The sequence below is a fragment of the Capra hircus genome, chromosome 10 (genome assembly GCF_001704415.2).
Source record: "Capra hircus breed San Clemente chromosome 10, ASM170441v1, whole genome shotgun sequence".
Lineage (NCBI taxonomy): Eukaryota > Metazoa > Chordata > Mammalia > Artiodactyla > Bovidae > Capra > Capra hircus.
In genome coordinates this window covers 35,205,125-35,220,613 of record NC_030817.1, presented here as the reverse complement: position 1 = coordinate 35,220,613, position 15,489 = coordinate 35,205,125, and the positions used below count along the sequence as shown (strand labels likewise).

At 41.6% G+C, this 15,489-nt stretch overlaps 1 protein-coding gene across 5 annotated transcripts in view; it reads left to right on the top strand.

The window, feature by feature from the left end:
- KTN1 (kinectin 1) overlaps positions 2,734-15,489 on the top strand; it is a 105,800-nt gene continuing 93,044 nt past the window's right edge. For 2 of the 5 annotated variants that reach the window (XM_018054107.1, XM_018054106.1), the window contains exon 1: positions 2,749-2,866. The gene's annotated coding sequence lies outside the window, so the exon portion shown is untranslated. Of the gene's footprint in view, positions 2,867-15,489 lie in introns of all 5 variants that reach the window. The other 3 variants (XM_018054109.1, XM_018054105.1, XM_018054108.1) reach the window with 3 other exon arrangements.

The window sequence follows — 15,489 nt, the reverse complement described above, 5'->3', positions numbered from 1 at the left end:
GGTAGTTGGAAGGCTGTGCCCAGCTGGTCCTCTCTTCCTCCCCCTGTAGTCTCAAGGCCTTGCCACACGGTCTCTCCAAAGAGGTAGCTGCACATGGCAGCTTAGGGCTTTAAGATCAATGGTTCTAAGAGACAGCAAGTGAAATTGCCTGTCTCTTACAGTCTGGGCCCAGAAATTGACACAGTGTTATTTCTGGCATTCCCTGTTGGTCAGGTCGGTCACAGAGCCCCCTCAGAATCAAAAGGAGGGACACTGATCCCACCTCTCTATGCAAAGAGTGGCAAATGATTCACGGTCACCTTTAGTCTTTTATGAAAGAATTTGAATGCCATATGCTTGAAGAGATTTTATGTGAACATGAACAATGCAGATCTCTGATAAGCAGTTAAGTGCCAGATACTTTGTTAGAATACTAAGTTATTTCTAGATCTGCAGTTGTGGCTGTCTGCATGCATGGCCCCACTCCATTATTTGGACGGAAAAGGTGGAGCTGGAATCTTGTTTTTACTTTTAATTCTGTGAAATGCTTCTGTTATAGTTTCATCTCTGCCATCCCTTCACTGGTGAACAGATGTAATCTGTTACTCATGTACTACTCAAATCTCTATATAACTCACCACTTCTGGGAAGTCTTCCCTAGACAAAACAGGAATAGCCTGCTTTCTGTCTGTCTGCTAGAGAGATATGTACTGTGCGTCTTTAAAGCTTTTCCAAAATTAGAAAAAAGAATTATTACATGTTAAAAATTGGAAGGTACTCTCCGGTAAATTGTACTTCGTTAAACAGAGGTGGGGAGAACACTCTTTAGTTAACAGTGTTACATTTTATCATTTTCAATAAAATTTATTTTCTAAGTTGTCACAGCTAGAGATAGCTCAGATACTCGGAGTGTTAATCCTTTTTAGTGTTAGTTGCTGTTTCAGTAACACTGAGGGTAGTAAGCAGCAACCAAGGTTAATTATATCTGTTTAATTATGGTTAATTATATTATATTTCAAAACTTAGAGGGTAGGTCTTAATTCCTAATAGAGTTTATCATGCATAACATTTCTAATAAATCTTTTTGATTTGATGTGGATAAATATGAAGCTTATAATAAGGAATGAAGCACCCAGTCACTTCCTTTTAAAAAGCCCAAGTTCAAAAACTCAGAGAAGTTGGAATAGCTGATACATTTACACTTCTTTGTTTCAAACTACAGAACACAAAAATAAGTGATTCCTAAATATAAGAAGTGGCATATTTGCTGTAAACATGTCTCTAAGCTCGTTTCTTGTCTTATGTACAAGTGTACCTAAAAATTACTGTCTCTAAAATGACACTGGGCTTTAACAGAAATCATAAAAATGATAGAATTTAAAAATTCTAACCTAAAACCTGCTTTAGTACCAACCAGAGGAAATTAGATGGTTATTGGTAGGGTAATCAAGAGTCCTTAAACTCTTTTTACAGAAATGATAGATTTTCCCCACCTTTGTAGTAAGAGACTAATGGCTTTTCTCTTCAGTGAAGCCGGATCCTTTATCACAGGCTCAGGAGACAGCCCGCGGCTTAGAGACAGACTGCTTTGAGGACATTGGAACCGCCGAGGTGCTGAGTAACCCTACTGAGAAAGAAAAAAGAGGAGGCGCTTCCGGAGTTAAAATAAGACAGAATGCATCATTGGAGAACACAGTGGCTGAAGACTGGCAGGATTCTCAACAGCTCAGGCTACCACATACTGTTCAGTTTCCGTTTGTACTTTGGAGGGTCTTTAGAAACCCCTGAAAAAAAAATAGAGGTACAGTACCTTTTTAGCCAGTCAATACAAAGGAAACCCTGTTGGTGTAGGAACTGTTCTGATGTTCATTACTTAAAAATTGCTCGTTCCCCTTTTTCAGTATGGAGGGGGAGGTGTTAGTGATGAGTCTTAATTTCTTGTATCCCTATCCACCCTCTAAAAGCTTTTGAATTATTTTGAGCGCTCATAACATTTGAGGAGAGTTTGTAGTGTTTTGTGTATGTTCTGTACAATGCCTGGCATTCTGGGAGAAATTGATAAGCAGTAAATAATAAACACATCTCATTCGCCAGTGGACCAGAAAGATCGCTGTCATTCTTTTAGCAAAGAGCAAACTAATAGGCAGGAATTCTGGCCAGCCTCTCCTTTCCGTTACAGCTTCCAGTTATTTACCCGGGCTTAATGAATGGCCACCGGCTGGCAGACACAACAGCTTCACAGTATTTGCACACAATTTATTTAGGTCGGTTTAAAATTTTCTCTCTCTTTGACGCCAGGGTTGCCCGACGAATTCAGAGAGGAACTCTGGAGACAGAGGGATGGAAGATTTTGTTTTCCAGTGATTTCCAAGGAGGAATCTGGGACGGGCTGGGTGAAATCGCGTACCATTTGCTTAAGGTTAAAAAAAAAAATTCCAGTCTGGGGGGCCAGGTGGTGCTTCGGTAGGAGGGCCATGCAAGACGAAACCAGCTTTGGAGGAAGGACGCGGGGGGGTGGGGGTTCCTGCAAGAAGAGAATTCCGCTGTGCCTCGCGCGCCCACCCTCCACCTGGCTGCGGGACGTTATCTCGGGAGAAAAGCCCTGGAATCCCGAGCCGGCCGGACGCTGGGACTTACCCGAGTGCGCGGGAGAGCGCGCGGGGGCCGAGGCGGCGACGCCGGTCCCTTTAAGGGGCCGGTCTCCGGGCACCGCCGGGGCCCAGACGCCGGGACGTGCCGGGGCCGCCCCGCCCCGAAGCCGCCCGTTTCCTGCCGGGCGGCGCGACGGCACCTGAGCAACTGCGGCGGCGGCGACTTGGCGCGGGCGGCCCGGGCTGTAGTGCCGGCGCCGCCGCGTGTTCCCGGTCTCCTTTCCCGGCCGCACAGGGTAAGGGAGAGCAGGCCGCGCCGGGCCCGGGCTCCGACCGCTGGGACCGCGGAGGGGGGAGGGCTGCGCCGGCCGCGGGGTGCCGGGCCGACGGGAGGGCCGCGCCGGGCGGGGGGCGCGGCCGCGGGGTCCCGACACCACCCGCCGCCGCCCCGCCGTAGGCCTCGCGCGCCGGGTCGTCGCCGCCGCCGGACTCCAGCTTGGGCCCGGCTGCCGCGGCGGGCGGGCTCCGAGGGGCCTCTCGGCCTCACCGGGCCGCCCCGGCCCGACCTCGGTTCCGCCGCGGCGCCTCCTCCGAGGACGTCTCCCGAGGGCGAGGTCGGCGGGAGAGGGCCCTGGGGTGACCGAGGAGCCTATTTTTAGCCAGGCGTGAGGGCCCCCGGGAGGGAAGGCGGATTACCGCCTCCTCGGCCGGTGGACGGAGGGAGCGTGTCCCCGGCGGCGGCCCTGGGCCACGCTTACGCCATGCTGGAATTTCAGCCCTCGCCGCTCTCGGGGTGCTTGGGGAAGCAGCCCTCGTCCGTGCTCAGGCCCCCGCCCGCCGACCAGGGCTTGTCCCCGGGCCCCGGAGTGGGGCGGTTGAGGATGGGAAAGCAGCGTGAGGGGAGAGTTTGGAAAAATCCGGGGACCGCCCGGGAGAAGGGGGAAGTTATTCTTCCTCTCCCCGAGGGGTGTGTCTTCCTTACGGATTCTCCCTGCCCTCTTTGGTTATCCAGCAAGGAGATTTTTGGCTTCGGGGACCTCGGCAGAAAACCTAACCTGCAGCCTAGAGAAGTCGTACGGTAATCAGACGTGGGCAGTGCTGCCCCGCGCGTCGGTGGTGAAGGAGCGTGTGTGTACCGGGGAGCGGCATCCTAACCTCAGCTAAGCTGCACCCTGATTAGATTAAGGAATGGGTTATTTACTACTAGCTGTTCCTTTTGGGAGGAAGGAGAAATCTTAAGTTCATGGTTGGGCCTATTCCAGGAGAGGATTCCTTAGCAGGTATCTCAGTAAGCACTGCTTAAAAAGCTGCAGTTGGAAGTTAACTGTTCAGAGTTGTGGGGTTTTTTGAGATGCTTTGTGGAAACCTTTGAGAAATTTAGACAACCATTTTCTGCTAAAGATAAACATCTTGAGGTGAAAGAACTAAACACCCTAAATTGTGTAGGACGTCTCTTAAAGTTTGAATTCTTGGTTAATTAGGTTCTTTTCACTACCTCACCTAGCTGGCGAATGGTATCACTGTCTCCAGCTTGGCTGAACTAGTTGCTGCTGAGACTGGTATGATTGTCCCAAGAATAACACCAGAGTACTCTTGAGTTGATCTGTTTTGAGTAGACATGCCTTGCTATAAATACTTTAATATTTAATGTGTTATTAAGGCGCCCCCTGTCTCCGACCCCCCCACCTCCTCTTCTTTAAGGATATAACAAGAAATAACTGGGTTTATTGTTGGTAGATTCTAAGGAAAATTCATTAATTCATCCCTTTCCCCTTGCCTCCAACATTGAATTAGAAATACCTCTTTTAAATTTGCAGCCTTTAGCAGTGTAACTGTTTCTATCAGATGCACTTAAAGAGTGAGGCATTCTGTTTACCTTTCTGAGATTCATACTGAAACTTAAAATATAACAAAGCCTGATGAAATTTTTTCTTAAATATATTAAGCACTTTAAAATTATAAAGAATATTGAGTATTGTATAACTCTTATGGGATCAGGGTCAACATTATGAAGAGCCGTTAATTTACCATTTTGTTTCCACTTTAGTTTTTTCTGTATCCTTTAATATCATAGTCTCTTTTGCTTGATGCAGATGTTTTCTTGATTCTGTCACTCCAAGCCTCCTTAGAGTTTATAGACTTTAATCTGCTTTTAGTAGGGAGAACATTCTAATAATTAGATATTAAATGGCAATCAGTATGACATTTATGAAGGACCTGAGGTTAGTGAAGGACAGGGAAGCCTGGCATGCTGCAGTCCATGTGGTCGCAAAGAATGGGACGTGACTTAGCGACTGAACAACATGCATAAATAAAGTTGAGTTTCATTGTTTCCGCTTTCAGTATTTGTGAACATGACTTTGTGTGTTCTGATCTGAAAAATGTAGTTTATTTACAAAGCACAGGTAAAACATTGGTTTAGATAAGAATAGAAGCTTTTTTTCCCCTATAAACAGAAAATTAAGCAGAAAGGGGGAAAATTGTTAGTATCATGACTAAGGAGTTTGATTTAACTTAACCTTCTGTATCTGAGCTCTTGAAAGAGAAAAGTAATGGCAGTTTATAACTGTTTGCATGCCAGGCTGTTGAATTGGTGTTTTAAATGTTCCCCCCCACCCCACCCCTCAGTCTTTGAGATACATTGTAGCATCAGCCATTTAGGCTCTTAAAATTAATTATTAAAGTGGTATAGGGTTTTAATTGGTTTTATCTTAAGATAAAATAGGTAAAATAGTATACTTTTAGTTTTTGTTATTTAGTCAATAAGTTGTATCAAATCTTGTCCCAACTCTTTTGTAACCTCATGGACTGTAGCCTGCCAGGTTCCTCTGTCCATGGGATTCTCCAGGCAAGAATAGTGGAGTGGGTTGCCTTTTCCTTCTCCAGGAGATCTTCCTGACCCAGAGATCGAACCCGCGTCTCCTGCTTGGCAGGCAGATTCTTTACCACTGAGCCACCTGGAAAGCCCATACTTTCAGCACTAAGAATAATTTCAGTAATGATTCTATTAGGAAATCTATTATTTCTAAGAAATGTGTAAGAAGACTTCACTTCCTTTTCAAAAAGTTATGATTTTAGTATATTACCTATCACTTTACTACAGTTAAGAACTTTAACCTCACGTCAAGTTTCAGCAAAGTGATTTGTACACTACATGGGACTTACCACAAAATGAATTGTTTATACTCCCCTTCTTCCAGGGTATTGCTTTTAGGGTTTCTCTTCTTACTAATTACTCTCCTTATTTAGTCTTTATGATTCGTCCTCACTCTTGAAGTGCTCAACTCTTGGTTCACTTGACTTTCTATATTCCTCTGGTGATCTCATCCAACGTCATGGCTTTAAATACCTATATGCTGATGGCTTCCATTTTTATATCCAGCCCAGACTTACCCACTGTGTTCTGTAAAACCTGTTTTGAATTTCCTTTTGGATGTGAAGTAGTAAACTCAAACTAAAATTCCATGTTCCTCTTTAAACCTGCCTAAGGTGTAGTGTAATCTGTCTTACTAGATGGCAGCTCTGTCCAACATTCAAGTGAAAAGAAAATGGAATCATCCCTGACTTATTCATACTTGGTATTCTTGGCTCAGTCTTATCTTGAAAATATATCCAGAATCAAGTCACTTCTTACCACCTCCATTGCTCACTAGGCTAGTCTAAACCAGTCTTCTCTCTTATCTCGATTTCTGCAGTTAAGCTCCTAATGGGTTTCTCTGCTTCTGGCCTGGCTCTCTGCAGTCTTTTTCAGCAGAGCAACAAGATCATCCCTCTTTCTTCAAAAATTCTGCAGTGACTTCCCATATTCATCGTAAAATCTGAAGTCCTTATGATCTACAAGGTCTTACAGAATCATCCTACTCTCCCCATCTCCCCTTACCTCTTCCAAGATAGCGACTACTCTGCCTCCTGCATATTTGGCTCCTGTCCCAGGGTTTTAGGGACTTTATGCCGGTTGTTCCCCCTCCTTGAATCACTTTTTCTGTGAGATATCTCTGTGACCCATTCACTTGTCTCCTTCATATCTGCTTCTGCTCTTGAATTGTTTTTCAGAAGTCTGCTTTCCTACTTAAAGCTGTACTTCCCTGCTTGTGATCCCTGTTCTGTTTTCCATAGCAATTGTCACTTTCCAACAAGCTATAAAATTTGCTTGTTGATTTTGCTTATTGTCTCTTTTCTCTGCTCCCAGACACACTATAATGTAACCTCTATGACAGGGCTTTTTGTCTGTTTTGTTTATTGATGGATTCCAAGAATTGCTCAGTGGTAAAGAATCCGCCTGCCAGTGCAGGAGAAATGGGTTCAATCCCTGGTTCGGGAACATCCCCTGGCAAAGGAAATCGTAGCCCACTCCACTGTTCTTGCCCGGGAAATCCCAAGAACAGAGGAGCCTGGCGAGCTACAGTCTATGGGGTTGCAAAAGAGTCAGACACAACTTACCAATGAACAGCACCAGCAGTTTAGGGCAGTGCTTGGCGCATAACATAATCTCAATAAAGATTTTTTTAAAGTTTTGTTTATTACAAGTGAATTAAAATTTTTATCTCCTGCAGGTTTTTTTTTTTTTTTTTTTTTTTACTGTGATGCATATCTCATTTTTGGACACATGTGGTTTTCAGTTTGCTCCTTTCCTGTGAGCAGACAGAGAGCACAAGAAAAATGTCTGGGAACCTTTGGGAACACCTTGATGGAGGAAGGGATGTTGGAGTTGTTGTGGAGACCTTTCCTGTCCCATGTGATTAGGATCATTGGTTAGGTCATTTAAAAAGTTGGTTAAAGCAAGAACTCAAGGTATCTGCGCACTTGGTTTTAACTTTAAGCAGGTACTTTTACTTGCCTCTCGTTTTATTAGGATCAATCTCTTGTCTTTGAGTAGAGGTCTCCTGATCTTTTTTCTATGCATCATACCCTGAGAGCATTGTCTATGATTTCTAGTATTGTTTCTTTAAAAAGTAAAATGAAACTTTCAAACTTCAAAACCATTCTGGGTTTTTCCAATCCTTATTAAGGCCTTCCAGAGGATTTAACTTAGTTTTGTAGAAATGAAAGCTTGATCTTTGTTAGTCATTTAATTGACTTATAGGAATAAAATATATAAGTGAGTAGGTTGTTAGCCAGAGCATTTAGCTTTCTGTAGACACCAGCCCCTGTATTTTTAACCAAGGGGACAAATGTCATTTAATCCAGTGAGAGGTCCTTTAAGATAGCTTCTATATTGAGTAGTTCTTACAGGACCCTAGCTGTCTACCATTTGCTAGTAGAAAATGTCATTTATCCACATTTCTTTATTTTGATTCTCAGTGACATCTGCAATTAGTTATGAGAACTTGTATGATTTTTAGTAATTACATTGTCTATCAAGAGCCTTGATGATGTGCTACATTCTCACTGGAAAATGTGTGATGATTATTATTTATTCTTATACATGAGTCACTTAAGTTGCCAAGGAAACAGTTTGGTCTGAAAGTCAGTAGTAACTAGGAGACCTGTAGGTCTTAGACCTTATTAATTCTAATCTTCTATGCAAGTTTCTTATTGCACAGTTCTTTAATTGTGTAATATGTGGTGTAAGTGGATAAAGTGTGGGTGCTAGGGAGTCTGAAGAACTTGGGTTTGAATTTGGCTTTGCTTCTTAAAACCACTTACTTTATATGTAGATTTACCTGCCTGAGACTCATTTGCCTTGCTTATTTTATCTTAGTAGTTGCTACATAAGTGATAGCTAACACTAGAGTGCTTATTTGCTGTTTAAGACTTTGTAAATACTTTATGTATAATATCATATTGAATCCTCTCCACAGCCTTATGAGAGAGATGGTATTTGATGGAAACAATGGAGGCAGGTTAAATAATTTGTCCAAAGATACAGAGCAAAGAAAAGGAGGAACCTGAATTTGAACTAGATATTCTGACTCTAGAGCCCATTCTCATCCATTGAGCTGTTTTATAAGAATGTTTTCTGGAAAAAAAAGAAGCGCTGTTCATGTGCTGTTGTCTGTTGTTAGGTATTATAAAGTTGGATTAAGGTTATAAAGATTTCTTTCCCCTGGAGCTAGAGGATTAACTCTGAAAGCTAGTGACTTAAATTTGAGGTCCTAAAGTTTTCCAAGGGGAGAAAATAGTAAAAGCTACTTAAAACCAAATGCTATAAAATATTTTATATAGAAAGCAGTAGGTAGACTATGATCTTTTTAATTTATAAGAAAATTTTCCGTCTTAATTCCTATGTATGTGCATTATACGCTACTTCCATGTGATCTTGTAGGCATTGCTCAGTGGTTATTTCGGAAAGGCCAACGCTGATCACCAAAATGCATGTCCTCTTCATCTGAGCTTTATATTTTTCTTCATTGCATTATCAGTTATTACCTAACATCATAAAGCTGTAACCAACCTAGACAGCATATTAAAAGCAGAGACATTACTTTGCCAACAAAAGTCCATCTAGTCAAAGCGCGGTTTTTCCAGTAGTCATGTGTGGATGTGAGAGTTGGACTATAATGAAAGCTGAGCGCCCAAGAATTGATGCTTTTGAACTGTGGTGGTGGAGAAGACTCTTGAGAGTCCCTTGGACTGCAAGGAGATCAAACCAGTCAACCCTAAAGGGAATCAGTGTGAATATTCATTGGAAAGACTGATGCTGAAGCTGAAACTCCAATACTTTGGCCACCTGATGTGAAGAACTGACTCATTTGACCCTGATGCTGGGAAAGATTGAAGACAGGAGAAGGGGACGATATAGGATGAGATGGTTGGATGCCATCACCGACTTGATGGACGTGAGTTTGAGTAAGCTCTGGGAGTTGGTGATGGACAGGAAGGCCTGGCGTGCTGCGGTTCATGGGGTCGCAAAGAGTTGGACACGACTGAGCAACTGAACTGAACTGATAATTTATGCTTATTTATTTGTTTGATATCTGTTTCACCTGTAAGAATATAAGCATTATGAGGCAGACACTTTGTCTTGCTCACCACTGCGAACTGTATTCTTGGTACTTAGGTACTGCTTGCTAGATTTAATTTAAAAAATTAATTTATTTTAATTGGAGGATAAATACAATACTGTGACGGGTTTTTTTTTGCCGTACATCCATGAATCGGCCATAGGTAAACATGTGTTCCCCCCTATCCTGAACTCCCTATTCAGCCTCCCTCCCCACCCTATCCCTCTAGGCTGTCCCAGAGCACTTGCTCTTGGTGGCCTGCTTCATGCATTGAAAATGAGTGAATCAGTTGTCTGGTGTTTGCAAATGATTGGGACTCATTGAGCCTTCTGCTTTCCTTGTCATTGGTACCATCGTCCTCCTCCATTAGCACGACTAGTTGATTTACATGGAATGCCATGTAAAGTGAGACTTCAAGAATAAGGGTTTCAAGTTGACTCTTGGGAGTGGGATGGAAAATAAAATTTAATACATGAATTTCAGCAAAAATACTTCTCTGCTTAGTACCAGTTAATCTTATTGATCAGTAATGTAAGTTTTCTAAGTGAAATATGTATATAAATTATTTAGTGATTGCATATGTCTAGATCTATTTATCTTTGAAATAAATTTGAACAAGCTACATTGAAGGCTCCCCAATGTTCTGAATGCTGTGTTGTTGAACACTTGTTTCCTTAAATTTTAAAAGTCCACCCACAGGTTGAATTTATGTGCTTCTGGACTGTACTTGTTTACTTTATTGGGAAATCATGTTTATTTGAAATGTGTTCTATAATTATTTTACATAATTTTTGTAACCTGGATGTCTCAGGTGGCTGAACATGATTTCTGTGAAGTGAATTTCTCAAGCTTCTCATATAATTTGGTGTTTTCATTTCTGGGTATAGTTTCAGTTACTGTAGTGTATAATCCCTTTTTGTATTTTTTTTTTCTTTCTAAACACTATAAATGGGATCCTTCTGTATGAGTTTATTTGCAACTTCCTTTTTCCCTTCAACTTTATTGTCCTAATATTTTTCTTCCATGTTGTATATAACTTTGATTCATTCACTTTCACTTCTACATGGAATTTCATTGTGTGTATATTTTCTGATTGATTATCTGTTGATGGGCATTTGGGTAGTTTCCAGTCTTCTTTTGCTATTATAAACAGTGCTGTTACGAATACCTTGTGTGGCTCTGTTGGTGCACTTGCATCTATACTGTCTCTAGGTGGTGTTTTAAAAAAATTTTTTTGTTCTTACTTAAAATAAGAAATAACTTGCACATTATGAGACTCAATACATTATCAGATATATACATATATAACTAAGTTTCTTAGGGGAAAAAGCCTATGTGTTGCTAGTTTGTTTCATTAAAAGTATGATTGCTAATCAAGACCTACTAAGTTGATTTTTGTTACCTACTAATGTGTTGAGATTAGCAGTTTGAATGAATTGTTTTGGACCTTATATCTTGCTTGAAGTGGAACTGCTAAATTGTAGGAGAGGTTCATTTTCAGCTTTAGGTAGTGCTGAGTTGTTTGCCAGTATAATTGTAGTACCAGTTTATTCTCCACATTCTTTCCTATATAGTTGACCCTTGACATCTTGGGGGGTTAGGGATGCTGACCCTCTGTGCAGTCAGAATTCATCCTATAATTTATAATTGGCCCTCCATAGCCCCTGTTCCTCTCAAACTGTGGTTGGGCATCTGCTGTGTAGTACTGAGGGAGTTACTATTGAAGAAAATCTGTGAATCAGACCCTTACATTTCACTCCCATGTTGTTTAAGGGTCTACCATACATAATAATGGTAAATAATAAAGTTAGACAGCCAGTTGGGCATGAATTGATATCTTGTGGGTTTTGCATTTTTGCTTATAGAGTGGAGATGTATTTTGCAAAATTTGCTGGCCATTTTTGTTTCCTTTTCTCAGAAATGACTGTTGGGTTTTTTTTTCTTTATTTTTTAAAAAGTAACTTGTTTTTGGTTGTGCTGGGTCTCCGTTGCTGTGCATGTGTGGGGAGCGGGGCTGACTCTTGGTTGAGGAGTGTTGGCTGCTCTTTGCAGTGGTCTCTCTAATTGCGGCTCACAGCTCCAGAGTAAGGGCGCGGCAGCTGAGGTGCGCAGGCTTAGCTTCTCTGTGGCATGTGGATCTGCTCAGTCCAGGGACTGAACCTTTGTCCCCTGCATTGGCAGGCAGAGTCCTGCCCACTAGGTCTATACAGTCATCAAAAACAAGACCAGGAGCTGACTGTGGTTCAGCTCATGAACTCCTTAATGCCAAATTCAGACTGAAATTGAAGAAAGTAGGGAAAACCACTAGACCATTCAGGATGACCTAAATCAAATCCCTTACGATTATACAGTGGAAGTGAGAAATAGATTTAAGGGACTAGATCTGACAGAGTGCCTGATAAACTATGGACAGAGGTTCGAGACATTGGACAGGAGACAGAGATCAAGACCATCCCCAAGAAAAATAAATGTCAAAAAGCAAAATGGCTGTCTGAGGAGGCCTTACAAATAGCTGTAAAAAGAAGAGAAGCGAAAAGCAAAGGAGAAACGGAAAGATACACCCATTTGAATGCAGAGTTCCAAAGGATAGCAAGGAGAGGTAAGAAAGCCTTCCTCAGTGATCAGTGCAGAGAAATAGAGGAAAACAATAGAATGGGACCGACTAGAGATCTCTTCAAGAAAATCAGAGATACCAAGGGAACATTTCATGCAAAGATGGACACAATAAAGGACAGAAATGGTATGGACCTAACAGAAGCAGACGATATTAAGAAAAGGTGACAAGAATACACAGAAGAACTGTACAAAAAAGATCTTCCTGACCCAATAATCACGATGGTGTGATCCTTCACCTAGAGCCAGACATCCTGGAATGTGAAGTCAAGTGGGCCTTAGGAAGCATCACTGCGAACCAAGCTAGTGAAGGTGATGGAATTTCAGTTGAGCTATTTCAAATCCTAAAAGATGATGCTGTGAAAGTGCTGCACTCAGTATGCCAGCAAATTTGGAAAACTCAGCAGTGGTCACAGGACTGGAAAAGGTCAGTTTTCATTCCAATCCCAAAGAAAGGCAATGCCAAAGAATGCTCAAAGTACCACACAATTGCACTCATCTCACCTGCTACCGGAGAAGGCAATGGCAACCCACTCCAGTACTCTGGCCTGGAAAATCCCATGGACGGAGGAGCCTGAAAGCCTGCAGTCCATGGGGTCACTAGGAGTCGGACACGACTGAACGACTTCACTTTGATGAATCGGAGAAGGAAATGGCAACCCACTCCAGTATTCTTGCTTGGAGAATCCCAGGGACAGGGGAGCCTGGTGGACTGCCGTCTCTGGGGTCTCACAGAGTCGGACACGACTGAAGCTACTTAGCAGCAGCAGCAACAGCAGCACCTGCTACCATAGTAATGCTCAAAATTCTCCAAGTGAGGATTCAGCAATATGCGAACCGTGAACTTCCACATGTTCGGCTTTAGAAAAGGCAGAGGAACCAGAGATCAGATTGCCAACATCCTCTGGATCATCAAAAAAGCAAGAGAGTTCCAGAAAAACATCTACTTCTGCTTTATTGACTATGCCAAAGCCTTTGACTGTGTGGATCATAATAAACTGTGGAAAATTCTGAAAGAGATGGGCATACCAGACCACCTAACCTGCCTCTTGAGAAATCTGTATGCAGGTCAGGAAGCAACAGTTAGAACTGGACATGGAACAACAGACTGGTTCCAAATAGGAAAAGGAGTACGTCAAGGCTGTATATTGTCACCCTGCTTATTTAACTTCTGTGCAGAGTACATTATGAGAAACGCTGGGCTGGAAGAAGCACAAGCTGGAATCAAGATTGGCGGGAGAAATATCAATAACCTCAGATATGCAGATGACACCACCCTTAATGGCAGAAAGTGAAGAATTAAAGAGCCTCTTGATGAAAGTGAGAGAATAGTGAAAAAGTTGGCTTAAAGCTCAACATTCAGAAATCTAAGATCATGGCATCCGGTCCCATCACTTCATGGGAAATAGATGGGGAAACAGTGGAGACAGTGTCAGACTTTATTTTTTTGGGCTCCAGAATCACTGCAGATGGTGATTGGAGCCATGAACTTAAAAGACGCTTACTCCTTGGAAGAAAAGTTATGACCAACCTAAACAGCATATTCAAAAGCAGAGACATTACTTTGCCAACAAAGGTCCGTCTGTCAAGGCTATGATTTTTCCAGTAGTCATGTATGGATGTGAGAGTTGGACTGTAAAGAAAGCTGAGCACCAAAGAATTGATGCTTTTGAACTGTGGTGTTGGAGAAGACTCTTGAGAGTCCCGTGGACTGCAAGGAGATCCAACCAGTCCATCCTAAATGAAGTCAGTCCTGGGTGTTCATTGGAAGGACTGATGTTGAAGCTGAAACTCCAACACTTTGGCCACCTGATGCGAAGAGCTGACTCATTTGAAAATACCCTGATGCTGTGAAAGATTGAGGGCAGGAGGAGAAGGGGACAACAGAGGATGAGATGGTTGGATGGTATCACCGACTCCATGGACATGAGTTTGGGTAAACTCCAGGAGTTGGTGATGGACAGGGAGGCTTGGTGTGCTGTGGTCCATGAGGTCGCAAAGAGTCGGACACAACTGAGTGACTGAACTGAACTGAACTTAGGGAAGTCCTTGTTTTTCTCTTTGATAGGAGTTCTTTTATGTTCAGAATACTAATTTTTTGCTTATCACATATCGCAAATGTCTTTTCCCACTTTGTGGTTTGTGTTTTTCATTCTCTTATGGTTTCTTTGTTAATGAAAGTTAAACCTGTTAATTTAGTAGAATTTCTCAGGATTTGTGTTTTATAGTTTATGTCTTGTTTAAGAAATCCTTTTCTACCTCAAGGATATAAAGATATTCTTACATGTTGTCTTAGGAAATTTAATGTTACATTTCATAATTCGTTCTTGAGTTGATTCTTTTTTCCCTTTTGTGCTGCTGCTGTATTTTCTCCAAAATTCTACTGCTTTTCATTTCAGTTTTTTTTTAAGTAGTAAAATATGTCAATTAAGTAGATACTTTTGAAATACATATTTGAGTTATTAGTATTATGTGCTGTTCACACCTTGCTTTTAGAGTCATAGGTAAATATTATGTAAGAACATTAAGTTATTGATGGTTGTCTAGTAAACTTTGAAGTCTTCACTCTCCCCCAACCCCCGTATGAAGTTAAAGATTTGTAAACATTTCAGTGGTGCCATTGTTTGCCTGTGGTTTTCTGCAGTTATTAAGGACATTTGTTGTGAAGTAGTCTGGTTAGTTATTTTCCTAAAATTGGAGCTGTCTGTGCTTGATGTTTTATGGTTTTATTGTAGTGCCCTGTGAGTGTAGACCTATTTCGGAGTATACATACAGTCTGAGGAACCAGATCTTTCTTCAGTTTTGGAACATTCTCAGCTCTTTAAATGTATTAATAGCTCCTATTATTTTCAAGTTTCTTCTCTTTTGGTTGACCTGTGTTGGAGTCTGTTAGTTTATCCGCTGTGTATTTCAATTGTTCTTTCAGTTTTTTTCCTCTTTATTTTTCTATGCCTAATCCTAGGGCAGCAATTTATGTTTTTCTTCTGCTTCTGTCTGGTCTAGAGTTTATTCTGTCTATTGAGCCTACATGGCAGTATTTACAATTTTCATTTCTTAGATTTGGAGTTGCTTTTTCATATACACCTGCCTGTTTCATTTGTCTCAGTTTTTGTTTTATAACCTTTTTGCTATTTTGTAAAAAGATTCCTTTATCACTCTGACAGCTTCAACATGATCACATTTAAAAATCTTTGTCAGACTAATACCATCTGGTGTGAATTCATGTTTTTCCTCCCCACATTATTAAATTTCTTCCTGTGTTTTGGTTTATTTATTTATTGAGTACATTTTGAGTGGAGTTTTTTTTTTTTTAAACCTTTTTTCCATTAGTGACGATTTCCATCCCCCACCTCAAAATTATT